Below are 13,638 nucleotides of genomic sequence, written 5' to 3' on the forward strand. Positions count from 1 at the left end.
GTGGAATGGTACCTCCTAAGCTGTATCCAAACTGGAAACTTTTCTGTTGGGACAGTCCAGTCGAGCAACTCCTGAGGCTGGTGCAGAGCTCAGCACAAATTTGACAAGCTGCTCCAGCTTACAGTTGGAGTCACCTGAAAAGAACTTCCCACAGAGCACCATATCTGGACCACAGATCATGTCAACAACTCACTCGCTTCATACACAGAGCCAGCACTGACTCACTCTGCGATGGGACACGGAGAGCCAGAATGCCAGGAAGGAGTTAAGGCAGACTAGGAGCCACCTCAGCTATTGTGAGAAAGGGGAGGTCAGAGTATCAGCGTGGGAGAGCCTGAGGGGGGTAAACTGGAGGTAAACTTGAACCTGAAAGGGTATAACTACTGCTTATACAAGGGTATGTCTGTGTACCTGGGGGTACACACATGCATGCCTAGTTTTGGATTTGTGATGACAGGTTGTTTAGCTAAGGGGGAAGATTGCAGTGGTAGCACCATATTTGGAAGAGGAAGGGTTTTTTAAGTTTCTTTTTGCAATCCTTGATATATTCAAAAATTCTTCATGAAACTTGATTTCTCAGAGCAGTTTTATAAATACAGGGATGAAACACTGATATGAAAAAACTTTATTCCTACTTAAATAAGAAACTTACAGTTTGCCATGGAAACACTGCTCCCACAGATTCACATGGCCACCACAAAAAGGGAATCTGGTCTGTTATGTTCAGCTCCTAGTATTGCACTCCACCAAACACACAGAAACACGTCATTTTAAGCACATGCTTAACCCTTTCCTGAGTCAGAGCCTAAAATGATCCCAGTATTCCTTCCAGCCCAGTACAGTTATTGGATTAGATGTATGGAAAGAGAATGGCATAAGGGAATGTGCCTATTCTATGGGAGAGATTATTTATTATAGACTTTCTATACACACTATATTCTTTTTTCTCCATTCCTTTTTCATTAATATTAATAAAAGCTTGTGTAGTCAGGACATTTGCAATACTGCATTACATTACTCAGAGGCTCTAATGATGTTATTTCTTGAATTCCAAATTGACTCCCAGCCTTACTCATTTTATCAGGTATAAATAAGAATATGATTCATCATTTACAGAAAGCACATTACATAAGTTAGTTACAGTTTCACAACTGAGCACATAGACTGTCTGCATTGAAGATACAAATAGGAATAGAAATAGAGGAGATTTTCTATCCTTAGTTTGAAATCCAACTTAGACTACTGTACCAATCATGTCAGCTCTGGCTGAAATAAGAACAGAAAACATTCATCACATGTTTTAGACGTTTCAAACTAATAATAGTCTGGGACTGGTTTTCAGAGAAAGATAAAGCTGTGCTTAGGAAGGGTGTGAATCCCAAGTACAACTGCTGCAAATGAAAGCTTTGTTTCTTTGATTCTCTTGGATTCCTCATGAGGAAAATTTACTCCATATGTAGTACATATAATGGTTTTGCAATTCTAATGAAAAGTGTTAGCTACAGGCAGATTATACAGCATCAAAACTCTAGGATATTGAGCAGTGTGCTGTGGCCTACAGATGTGACTCCAATAATAGTAAGTGAGCTCATCCTTAGTGTGGAAGATTATTCATTAGGGAGAGAATAATGTAAGTGATATGATCATTACATCACCTTTTCCTGTACATTATTCTCGCTACAGCTGACATGGAAAACATTTCTCAGTTAAAAGTTACATTATTTTCAAATTTTGCACAGTCTAGATAAAAGTGGTGTTTGAAAGTATATATAAAGAATTATTTCATAACAAAGCAGGGCTAATGCTGCAGTGTTGAATTGCTTGTTCATTGTCTGCTTTCTTCATATAAAATAGTTATTCCATATTATTACATTCCACATCTATAAACACTAGCTATTTTATTTTTGGGGTAAAGATTTTCAAGAAATTATATTTTAGATCTGTGTAATCACAGAGTCACAGAATGAGGGCTTTTAGTTGAAATATAGGATCAATCTCATTAGTGTAAAAGAGGTCTTAGTATTAAACTCAAAAGAAAATTGCCAGAAGTTACAATCTCAGGAAAATTTATGTTCAGATTACAGCAATATCGTGTTTTGATGATGATGTAATGTAGTCAATTAAGAAATATGAAAATATTTCTTGGTTTTTTCTGTGCTTTTGATAGTATTGGTTTATATTCCCATAGTCAAGGATGAGGAGAAAACCACATTTATTATGATTAGGATGGAATTTATCATGATAGTGTGTTTACTGATACTGCTGAACAAAGGAGGGAATAATGTCAAACAAGAGCAGACACCTTCCTAATTTTGAGACTACGGCATTCATAATTTTGATACTATGCATATTTTAGTCTTATTTTTCCAAATCAGACTGCTGTTCTACAATGTTCTCAGCACCTGCCATCAGAATGAGAATTACTATCAACAGTTTGTAAAAGCCTAGGCTATATTAGTACAGACATACACATTTGTATGTCATGGCCTAGTTTTTCAAGTTGCCACTAAGTAAGGTTGCTGTGAGGATTTAGAATGCTCATGTGCAAATCTTACCTAGCATTTCTAGAACTGAACTGATGTAGCAAATCAATACCCATTTCAAAATGCAAACTGCAGCCCTGTTCGTGTTGCAGACAATTAATACACAAAGTTTTTAAGATAAACCCTATTGCTCCATTTAGGGTATTTGATTGAATATCGAGGTGAGAAACAGGAACAGACTTTTCATTCAGCTCTGCTGCTCTCACTGATGTACACCTCTTTGCACGACCGCTTGCCACGGTCAGTATTAATAGAAAAGAGACACGTTGTTGGCTTAATCACAGGAGAGTGCAACCGATCCAAGTATTTTGTGTAAGGAAATCATCACAAAATATTTACCCTGGTTTTGGCTTCTTTGCTATGGTATCTACTTCTTGCACTTGCTGCACGCACAGGGATTTCCTGCTGTTGTGTGCACCAAGCTGGCTTACAACACGTGTTCCTACTTTTGTACTACATTGTTTTTCCTGTCCAAACAGTTACCAAGCAATGCAATATCAGTCACCATGCAATGTAAATGCTACATCAATTGACAAGTGTCCCTAATACAACTAAATTAAATTCTGGGAATCTGCTCATAGGGAAATTCTGTTTTCTTCTCATTCCTCTCATTCCCAGACGTGAATGGAATAGAAAAAGTTTTCTCTTTGTAAAATTTGAGTATCTCTATAGAACGATATGTGATAACTATGATTTATAAGTTATCTTTAAATGGAAGATTTTCCTGATCTAAAGCATGGTGATGCTCTCAGAGTCTACATTTCATGAAAGCAGACACACTTGCAGACAGGTGGTCTCAGAAAACGGGTTGCAAGGATCAAGCCAACAGTGTAGTAAAGACAGTCTGTTTACTACAACATGACAATTTAAGCAACATTTCTTGTCTCCTTCTTTTTTTTTGTTAGTTTGGAGGTTTTTTGTGCTCCTTTCTTCCCCTCTCCCTATATTCCAGTCCTCTTTTAGGTATCCTGTCTATTTTGGATTAGCAATTGGCAATATGTGCCATGGCTGCTGTGGAGTTACTATGAGCAGTTTGCCCCCCTGGTACCCACATTGATTAGGAACTGACTACAGCTTCTTTTTGGTAAAGGATGATGGCTTGGAACAGCTTTCTCCCACCACACACCCAGTGTATTTCCAGATGCCACTGCTGTCGTGTCATTAGAGGTGTGGTTGGTGGCTGAGGGCTGGTGTGGCCTGGGAAGACCATTTTGTCCAGAGTAAGGGTTGTGTTTTGCCAGTTTACAAACCTGTGTGGGAACACGAGGCAACTTTTGTCAGAAAACTTTGTAGTGTAGATGAGGCCTGAGGAAATGAGGCTCTCTGGTCCCAAGGCTGCTTCTCACACTGACAAAGCTCACTGAGTGCTTCCAGCCCCCCTCCCTCATCACTGAGCACTTCCACGCCTGTGCTCACGCCCTGTTTGTTCAAATGCGATTGTCTGTGGAGCTGAATAATAAACCAGATCAGAGAGCTGATCTAACTTTAAAAGCACTTCTCCTCCCCTCCCCTTTTTTTTCTATTTTTGAGGACATGCTATGGAGAGAAACAGCCACAAAACCAAGATCTGCAAAGCTAGGGACCAGATCCTTAATAATATCACCAAGAAGCCCAAAGGAAATTAGATACCTAATTAAATCTGTGAATCTGACCTTATCTGACCTGTTTAGAATTGCGAGAATCCAGACTTTTGGATTCTGGCAGATTCCTCAGATTCTGACAGATTTTTCTCTGGCACCCTGAAACAGTTAATCTTCCTTTTCATTAGTACATAAATGGTACTTTGTTGTCTTGTAGATGCTGAAGTTATTTTTCATAAACTTAATTTCAATGAAGGTACTAAAAATGTTGACTTAAGTCCTGAGCTGAGAGATATGCAAATGCAACCTTATACCAAAGATATTTGCATTAAAGATCTAATTGAATTAACTGTTCACAACAGCTTCTACACAGTCAGCTTGTCATGGCTTCCTTTCCAGCTTGACTACATCCATTTTTGACAGTGAGATTTAAAAGGTTTTCTCCCTTCCCCTGGGATTAAAGATAGGGATGAGCACTAATTAGCCACCTGCACCCACAGCACAGTGCTACAGCTTGTTTACCTTCCAGAGTCTGCTGCACCCCTGAGGAAAAGTCACAGTGTGGTGGGTCTTTTCTTTTAACCATTTCAAGTTCAGTTCTATTAAGAAACGTTTAACAGTTTGAGCAATTTTTAGCATTACAAGGAGGAGAAAGAGTCCCTGGTTTATCACAATGCTACCTGGATTCTGCAGAAGAGAAAATAAATACTGTTTTTCTTATATTTTTAATTTTTCTTCATTTGGTGTAAGCTGCAGCACTTTGATCCCTATAACATATAAGAATGAGACTTTGAAAATAAAAGTAACATTTAGCGATCACAAGAGCTTCACTCATGTTAGCATGATGTAGAATTCACTAAATAGGAAATTAAAATATAAGAAAAAAATCAAGAACAAATAAGAGAAACAACTTCTTAAATCATTTAATGAAGTGATGTTTAAGTAGTTTTTTCACTGTGAAACTGTGACTTGAATGAAGCACGATTTAGGATTAGCAGCTGAAATAGTTGAAATTTAAACTGTACTCTGATTCTTTTTTGCTATTTTCCCTTACCATGACTGGCTAAGAATGGTAAAAAATCTTCCACTTTGTCTTTTATAAGTTCTGACTCAGTGGCAGGCAAGTACTACTCATGGGCCTGATGTAAAGCCTAGTGAAGTCAACTGGAATGTTTCCAATGACTTAATTAGACTTTGGATTGGGTCTGAAGTGCAGCAATTTACTCAACTCTGGAGCATAAATTACAGACATAAAAACAAATTATTTGTGTGTTGCTGGATTACTGACAGCAAAATGTATGATGTCAGAAAAATAATAGGCAGAGATAGCCTGCACAAGTTGGAAAATACAGTCAAAGATAAGGAAATATTCTTTGGCAGGAATAGAGACAGTCTCAGTTCCAGTGCCAATGGAGGAAAGTTGAGTAATTTGATAGACAATTATGTGATTAATCTGCAGGAGAAGACACTATGTGTCCCACTCCGTCACCACTCTGCTGCCGGATCATTGGACTAATATCTGGGTGAGAAGATGGTCTGCTATCACAGCAGGAAGAGCTCTGAATCTGTAAGAGTCAGTGGAAACCCCTTTGGAAATGCTAAGAATTCCAGTGGCCTAAACTAAGAGCAGAAGTGAACAATGTCAGCCAAACACATCAGCTGAGTTTGTTGCCAGAGCAAGTGTGATAATGTTGAAGACAACCGAATGTGAATGTTACTTTACAAGAAGTCAAGCAATCTCCCCCTGAAATATAACATTTTGTTATAGAGAAACATCTCCCAAACGTTGTTCTTCCAAAATTTCATACTGTTTGTCTTTATGGGTTAGGAGTGATACCATGAGCTAGGTACTTGTTTGAGTCAAAACTTACTTAATTTCCCCTAATTTGAAAACCTCAGGATGCCAGCATCTTACCTGAGCTACCCCAGAAAAACTAACTAAAATATTTGATTATTTGGTTGAACCAGCTATTCCCAGGTGAGTATTTTATTTCAGCATACAATAATCCAATCATTGAAGAGTTATTCTACTTTCTAAAATGACTTGTTATTTTGGAATAAACCATTTTTTGGGGGGTCTGGAAGAGCCTATCCAAGCAAGAGCTGTTATCCTGGAATAGCTGATTATGCAACAGTTATGTCAATCCACTAGCTTGGTATATATATCTTTAGCTTCACCTTATTAGCAAATCAGGAAAATTTTTTAGTTAGAGAAGTATTTACATAAAATAGTTTGTATTTTAAGAAAGTTAAATATCAAATGGGGATTTAATATGGGTAAAATACCTTTACATGAGTAGGTAATATTACACTGTAAGCCACAAAACTGAAAGACACACATATTTTGTTTATAAAGTTTATACGTAAAATCAAATAATATTTTTTAAAAGATACAAAGGTTCAAGTTCAACTTTAAAATTGCGTGTGTATTTTCAGTTAACAGCTTTTGTCTTACATAAATTTATATGTACAATTTATTTATGCAGCATAATTTCCTTATTTAAGTAATGTTTTGCTATTAGAAGCCATCTCTCTCTCCCAAATGCAAACAAACACCCCTGAAAATAAGTAAAAAAAAAAGTTTTAGCATTCTCTTTCTATTTAACTTTCTCTGTATTTTGACTCCTTTGTTTTCACCAATGTTTTCACAATTGAAATAGGGATGGGCAGATATAGTGGACAAACAAATGGAAAATAAAACTCGCAGGGTTTTTTTTTCTATTATTACTCCAGATGACACAGTAACAAACACAGATAAGGTACTGGACAAACAAACCTCACCTCAGATCACACCTGTGCCTTAAAGTGTGGCCATTTTTTACCACTCTGTATCAGTCTAATTACAGATTTTCCTCACAAACCTTTCCTCACTGCCTAAAATTGTCGTGGTCCTCACAAGAGTATCCATAATGGAACAAAAAGAATGGGAAAGGGAAAATCACGGAGAGAAGAAACCCCTAGAACAATATTGGAAAGAAAAATTTTGAGTAACTGGAAATGCTTGTCTTTTAAAAATCTTTATACAAGAAAAGATGCTTTGAGAGAATTCTTTCCCTTTCTTTTTATTTATTTTTTTTTATAGCAGAAACTGTTGTCTTTTTCTTAAAAAGCATCTGTTTTCTGCTGGGCAGATCAACACAACCTCACCTCACACACTCTTGCTTTGGTCCAGTGAAAGGTGTGCTCAGCTTTTTGCATGTATCCTCTGTGTGAGTTAATGCCAACAGATAAAAAAACTATTTGATGCAAAAAGCTTTGTTTAGCATTATAAAAGCAATTTCAGTAGGATTCCCAGGCAGGATTTTTACAGCCATTTTCCCACAGAAGATGGGCAATTAGACAGTCTGAAAAGTGACTTCCAGTTCTCAAAGTTTCATCTCATTTGGGAGCTAATATGATTTAGCAGCTAGACTGGTGTAAAAGACAAAGAGCCAGAAGAGTTTACCATTTTTGAGAAGGCCGAGTTACTTTGGGCCACTCACTTAACTGTCATGTTCTTTACTGAAACCACCTGTAATACTGGGTGAAAACATCCCCCACCCCAAAAAACCCTCCGGTCTCATGGAGAAACAGATCCCTAAGTCTGGTTCTCTTCTCCAAAGTAAATAAATTACAAAAAAGAGCAAGACAAATATGGCATGAAAACAAGACATTCCTTTAGGAGCCTTGCAAGTCAAACTCAGATGTAGCTGCAATGAAGGCCCACTCAGCAGCAATAATGCATATCCTTGAGCTAAAAGCCAGCACGAAATACACTCTGATGTCTACTTGATTATTAAATGCTTACTTTGAAAACTTCACTTACATAGCTACAACCTCACTGACTTCAGACAATAACAGTGGAAATCCATGGAGCGGCATCCTGTGAAGTCTGAACTTCATGCAAATAAAAAAAGACATTTTCAGTCAAGGAATAGGCACTGCATTCTTTGTTGGCACATGTGCTTATTTGAAAGCACTGTGCACTTTTATGGTACTCAATCAAAGAGAAAACAGTTGTCATAGCCATTGTTCTAATCTGGACAGTAGCTCAGAGTATCTCATGGAAAAAAGCAACGTTATTATCATATAAAGAGTGCAGCAAATGGAAAATTAATCTGCCAGTTAAGGCACAAGAATAGAGATCAGGAACCCACCCAGGTTCCATTTCCAGATAAATCAGACACTTCCTGGATGATCACGTACATATCATCAAATTTTGATGTTCCAGTTTCCTCAGCTACAAAATGGATAGAGCAGCACTTGTTAAAGAAGCTCTGTGCTTTGAGACCGAGATGAAAAAAAGGCTTAAAAGGTCTGCACTTAAGGAGGAACTGCACATTGTTAACTGTGGCAGCCTCACTCGGTTCTTTTCCTTTTCAATTAATGCATCGTTCAGTTAATTGGGCATATCATTGAAAACGTTCTAGGAACACAATGGTATTTTCAGCAAAGCAGTGTGATATCAAGTTATAATTCTTTTCACAAGCTTAATCACAACTAGATCCTGCAATTCTGTCACTTCACGCATCAGCAATAGAACTCGACCTTGCCACAGCACGGGGAGCCACTAATGTATCACCTCAGCATACAAAGAGCCTCTCGTGGCATCAAGCCAACAAAACAGTGCATTTCTGTGCCTGTACAAAGCTGGCAGCAGCAGAATAGATGGGAGAACAACCTGACAATCCCCCGCTGCTTTATTTGCACCTCAGAGTTGTCGTAGTACAATGGCTGGGGTCGGATCGAGCTCAGAAAATTTGATATTACTCAGTCCCGTGCTCTTGGAGCACTTTATTTTTTTTTTCAGTCGAAAATCTCTTTTTCTGTTGCGTTTTTTGTTTGGTTGTTTGGTTGGTTTGTTTTGGTTTGGGGTTTTTTTTGGAGGGGGACAGAATGCATGGAGTTACTGCCTGTGTTCCCCTAACGAGACACCGGTTCCAAGCCCCTGCTGTTCTCTCATCTCACGCTCGAACACGTCAGAAAAGCCAAAACCCAAAATGCCCGGGGAGCTACTGTCATCTAACGACCAACGAGCTGAACTACAACACAGGGCCACCGGCCTTACCAGCATGAGGAAAATCACTGCCCCCAAATGTCACAGATTTTCATTTGTTCTGGGGCTGAGAACAGCACAGGTCAGAGCTGGAATGGCAAAAAAAGGATAAAAATTCTTATCACTCAGCAAGATTGCCTCATACAAAATCCATCTCTTTGTATTTTTTTTTCCTTTACCACTAGGGGTTTTTTATCAACATGATTTATCCTGATTTTATTTATGAATATCATTTCATTTCACTTGCACTTACTTTAAACAAAGCTAATGGCACTACAAACTGCTGCTCATTCCAAAACACATCAGAAGTCAAAGAACAAATATTCTGCAGCAATATTAGAGATTTATATGTTTGAATGATATTTTTTACAACTTTGATAAAAGACAGGCTCCTCCAACCATAGACAGCCTTCTTACACATGAGGGAAAAGTACCTGGTTTCTAGAAGATCCTGACTTTGTGCTTGATTTTAAATGTAAGGCAAAAAACCATTATTCACTGGTAACTTCTCTGGGTCTCTAAAATAAAACAATAATAAAATCAATCAGATTGGTTGATTTAAAATTTAATTTTAAACATGTTTGCTCTGCAAAACAAAATAATAATAATACTACAAAAGTAGCAATATTAAGCAGTATGGACCTTCTGTTCAAGCTGCTGGAGGATTAATCTTGGTTTGCTGAAGTGTTGAATCATTTTTTGACAAGTATCTTTTTCTGCAAGCAAGCTGGCAGTATTTCCTTCATTTCTGTTTATTCAGCCAGCTCACTTAAATGAATTATCCCAGCTGATTTTTTTTTCATTATTTCCATCCATAAAAAAAAAGAGCTGGAGATGACAGGATGATCTCTACCTGTTTGAAAGACTGAGTGTTCAAATCAATTAAATTATATTCCTAGAAGTATACTTCCATTTTTAATAAAACCTTTCTCAGTGCAAAGCATACTTAGACAACCTTCCTAAGTATAAGGTACACATACACTTATAGTAATTTTATTTAACTAAAAGCAACTATAAAGAGATTTTTTTCCCCTCATTGTTTTCTTTCAATTCCTGTATTTATCCACTAGGAGTCTCACATGAATCACAAGTAGAAGTGCAATAATTACTTAGCAAAAAAAAGAAATGAAACAGACATCATCTTTCAATATAGTGAAATGTACGTAAAAATTAAGAATTCATATAAATGTTATGTTTAAATCTGAAATGTCTTAGACATATGTAGCTATAGCATGCCCCCTTTGTTAGCAAAAAGAAATGCTAAACTATGCATAAAGATTATAATCAGCACATTTTAATGGTTAACAATCAGTGAAAAATCAGTCTTTAAGAAACAATACAACTGCAATTTAAGATTATAAGCAATCATTCAAATCAAAGTTTTCTGTTCACTGGTTTGATTAATTTTCATGATGACTGATTTAAACCACTCCTCTAATATATGCTACTGTTTACTCATTCCAAGCTACAAGAAATATTTTTTTTCTGCAAATCCTGCTGCCGGACTCCTCGCTTTTTCTAGCTGCAGTCACACATTTGCTTCTGTAAACATGACTATGGCATTGCTCCTTTGGACATGTGGGAACCTTCTGGCAGCCTGTCACAGGTGCCATCCCTACAGCCCCCCTCTGCCAAAACCTTGCCACACAAACCCAGTACAAGGCTATGGCAGCATAAAGAAACTGTGAAAAGAGTAGGTTTTGGGTACAATGTAACTAACTGTTTACATTACCTGCAGTGATATCCTCCAATTGAAACCCAATTACTCACCTTTTATCTTTAAATGGATATGGCTCTGCCATCTTCCTTCCTATCTTTTTTTCTTTTTTTTTGCCTCAGGGCCTACTTTTATATCACAGAGCACTCCAGACCCCTCATCTAACTCCATAGCTGTACTAGAATCCTGTGTTAAAGCATGTAATGTTTCTCTGCATGTGTACCAGCTACCTCATAAACTTCTCCCTGTGGTCTGCCGTTCTCTTCTAATCATCAATTCCTCAGGGAACAAATCTGGCTTTGAATTAATTGAAGGTCAGATAGACTTACATCTTCCCACTCTGCAGACAAAACTTAAGAGTGAATGGCATTATAAATATAAACTCATAAAGACAAACTCCTAATTTATCTTTAATGTTAAGACTACCACTTTTAGCCTAGTTTGCACCAAAAAAAAAAAAAAAACCCAACCAAAAAGGACTGTGTATGATGTCTGCTTATCTGTTGGTTTCTACTCTTCTCTCTCATACACATTTAAAATCAATCTGTTGATTGTGAACAAATATGAAAGAGGAACAGAAGTCTCTGAGATCATAAAATTCTCTAAGTATCATGAAGATCAATATCTGATTCAAGGAGAAAGACCCAAGTTACTGTCTCTGTTGAGCACTGAAGTTATCTGTCCTGTTGTAGCAAGACAGAAGTATAGGTGATGTAAACACAGAGGACACAAAACTGTGGGAAACTAGGATTGAGTATTTCTGATGCTCTAAGGTCAGATATGCTCAGAATACAACAATTCATAAGTTCTGAAACCTTTTAAATGCCTCAATTAACCACAAATGCCTTCTTGCCTCAACTTTCAATATTTCTTGACTACACAAACCCATGACCTCAGACCACCATCTTCAAGACATTTTATGAAGAAGTCTTACTCAAGGGTAGAAGGAACAGCTTTTACCACAACATGATTTTTATCCTTCCCGTTGTACTTAATGGTAACTATTTGTCTAAAAAACTCCAACCAAGGAAAATTTTCTTTCCCAAATTAGGGACTGCAATGGGATATTCTGGCCATAATCTGAGAATACACCTCCTACAGCAGCATTAAAAATACTTCTGGTAGAAAACTAAGAAATGTGACCACCATGTCCCTTTTATCCCGCCTTTTTCATTCTATGTAGGACAGTGCTAATTAGTTACTCCCACAGGAATTTGTCCCACAAACTCAAACCAGTCCTTCTCTTTCTTGCTCTAGTGTGCTGAGATATCAAGCTGTTGACTGTGCCATCAGCCCATCTTTTTTTAGGTGTTGCCCTGAATGTTAAGCACCTCGAATCTGATGTGGCATAAAACCTGCGTGGAAGGAAAGCAGTTAAAATATCAGGCTGGGGTTCTAGCCTTGACCAAAACTGTCCAGGAGGCAAAATGCTACATGATTACTACATTTTTGAAGAATGGTAATTTCAAATTCAAGCAGACTGCATTTCTGTAGTTCCCTGAGATGTATTGAAGGAATGCAGATCCTGGGAGTGTATGACCTTTGACTCATGCACAGAGCACAGAGATGTAGTCAGCTATAAATAGCATGCAGGAATAATGCAACCATTACTACATTCTGCTATAACTGCACTGTTATTCTGCACAATTCTGTAAAATCCAGGTTTATCCTTCAGCAGCAGAATTAAAACCAAGTTTGTCTACACAGAGAGATCCATAAATAGAATGGTTTATGTTGAAGAAGTATAAAGATGCACCAAGGAAGTTCAGATTCCACATTAGGAAAAGGATCTTCACTGAGAGGGTGCTCAGTCACTGGAAGTGGTCACAGCACCAAACCTGTCAGAGTTCAAGGAATTCCTGGACAATGCTCTCAGTCACATAGTTTAGCTTCAGGTAGTCCTGCAAGAAGCACAGAGTTGAACTTGATTATCCTCATAGATCCCTTCCAACTCGAGGTATTCTAGGATTCTATGCTCTTATCCCTCTATATTTAAGCCTGATCCATCACCCACTAATGAAAACAGAAATCTTCCTGCCAACTTCATTAATTAAGTGTTGGACTGAAGCATTTATGCTACCCCTAATGTCAGGAAAAGTTCATCATTTACTGGTAACAGAATCTCTTACTTACTGTTCAACTATATTGTACATGTATTTTTAAAATATGCATGAGGGGCATAACTGTTTTGTACATGTCAGTATGAAGACAACCTGGATAAGAAATTGTAAACATTCACAGAAGACTCCAAAGCCAAGTAACTGTGACATGCACACGTCTGATGGGGAACCAATTTTACCATGGAAAGATTAAACTAAAACTTTGAGCAGGCTGTTCAGATTCGGTACAACGGGTTTGGGAGTTGTACTCTCAGGCTGGAGTTTGACAAAGATCTGGCCTGGCAATACACTAGAACCAAAATCTGTCATCTCCTCTTCATCTATTTTCCCTTTCCCACCTTCTTCCTCTCTTTTGCCAGTGTCCACACAGCAAATGCACAACAAAAAGGTTTGAAGACCTGATCTCTCTGAAAAATACCGTAGGGGAATGCTTGGCTGTCAGCTGTGTCTGTTCTCTCAGGGTGCTTCACTGCCCAGCATGAAGGCAGGCACACAGAAGCCCTATAAGCTTAAATGTGGACTACACTGTAACTTTGGAAACCTACAACCAGATAGGGATAAATAACTTACACTGGATTGTTTTTTAACCCGTGTCTTCAAAAGGACTGTTCACATGCTAACTTCTACTTAACATGCACAGATA

Source organism: Lepidothrix coronata, unplaced genomic scaffold (assembly GCF_001604755.1).
Source record: "Lepidothrix coronata isolate B3197 unplaced genomic scaffold, Lepidothrix_coronata-1.0 Scaffold79, whole genome shotgun sequence".
In the NCBI taxonomy this organism is placed as follows: Eukaryota; Metazoa; Chordata; class Aves; order Passeriformes; family Pipridae; genus Lepidothrix; species Lepidothrix coronata.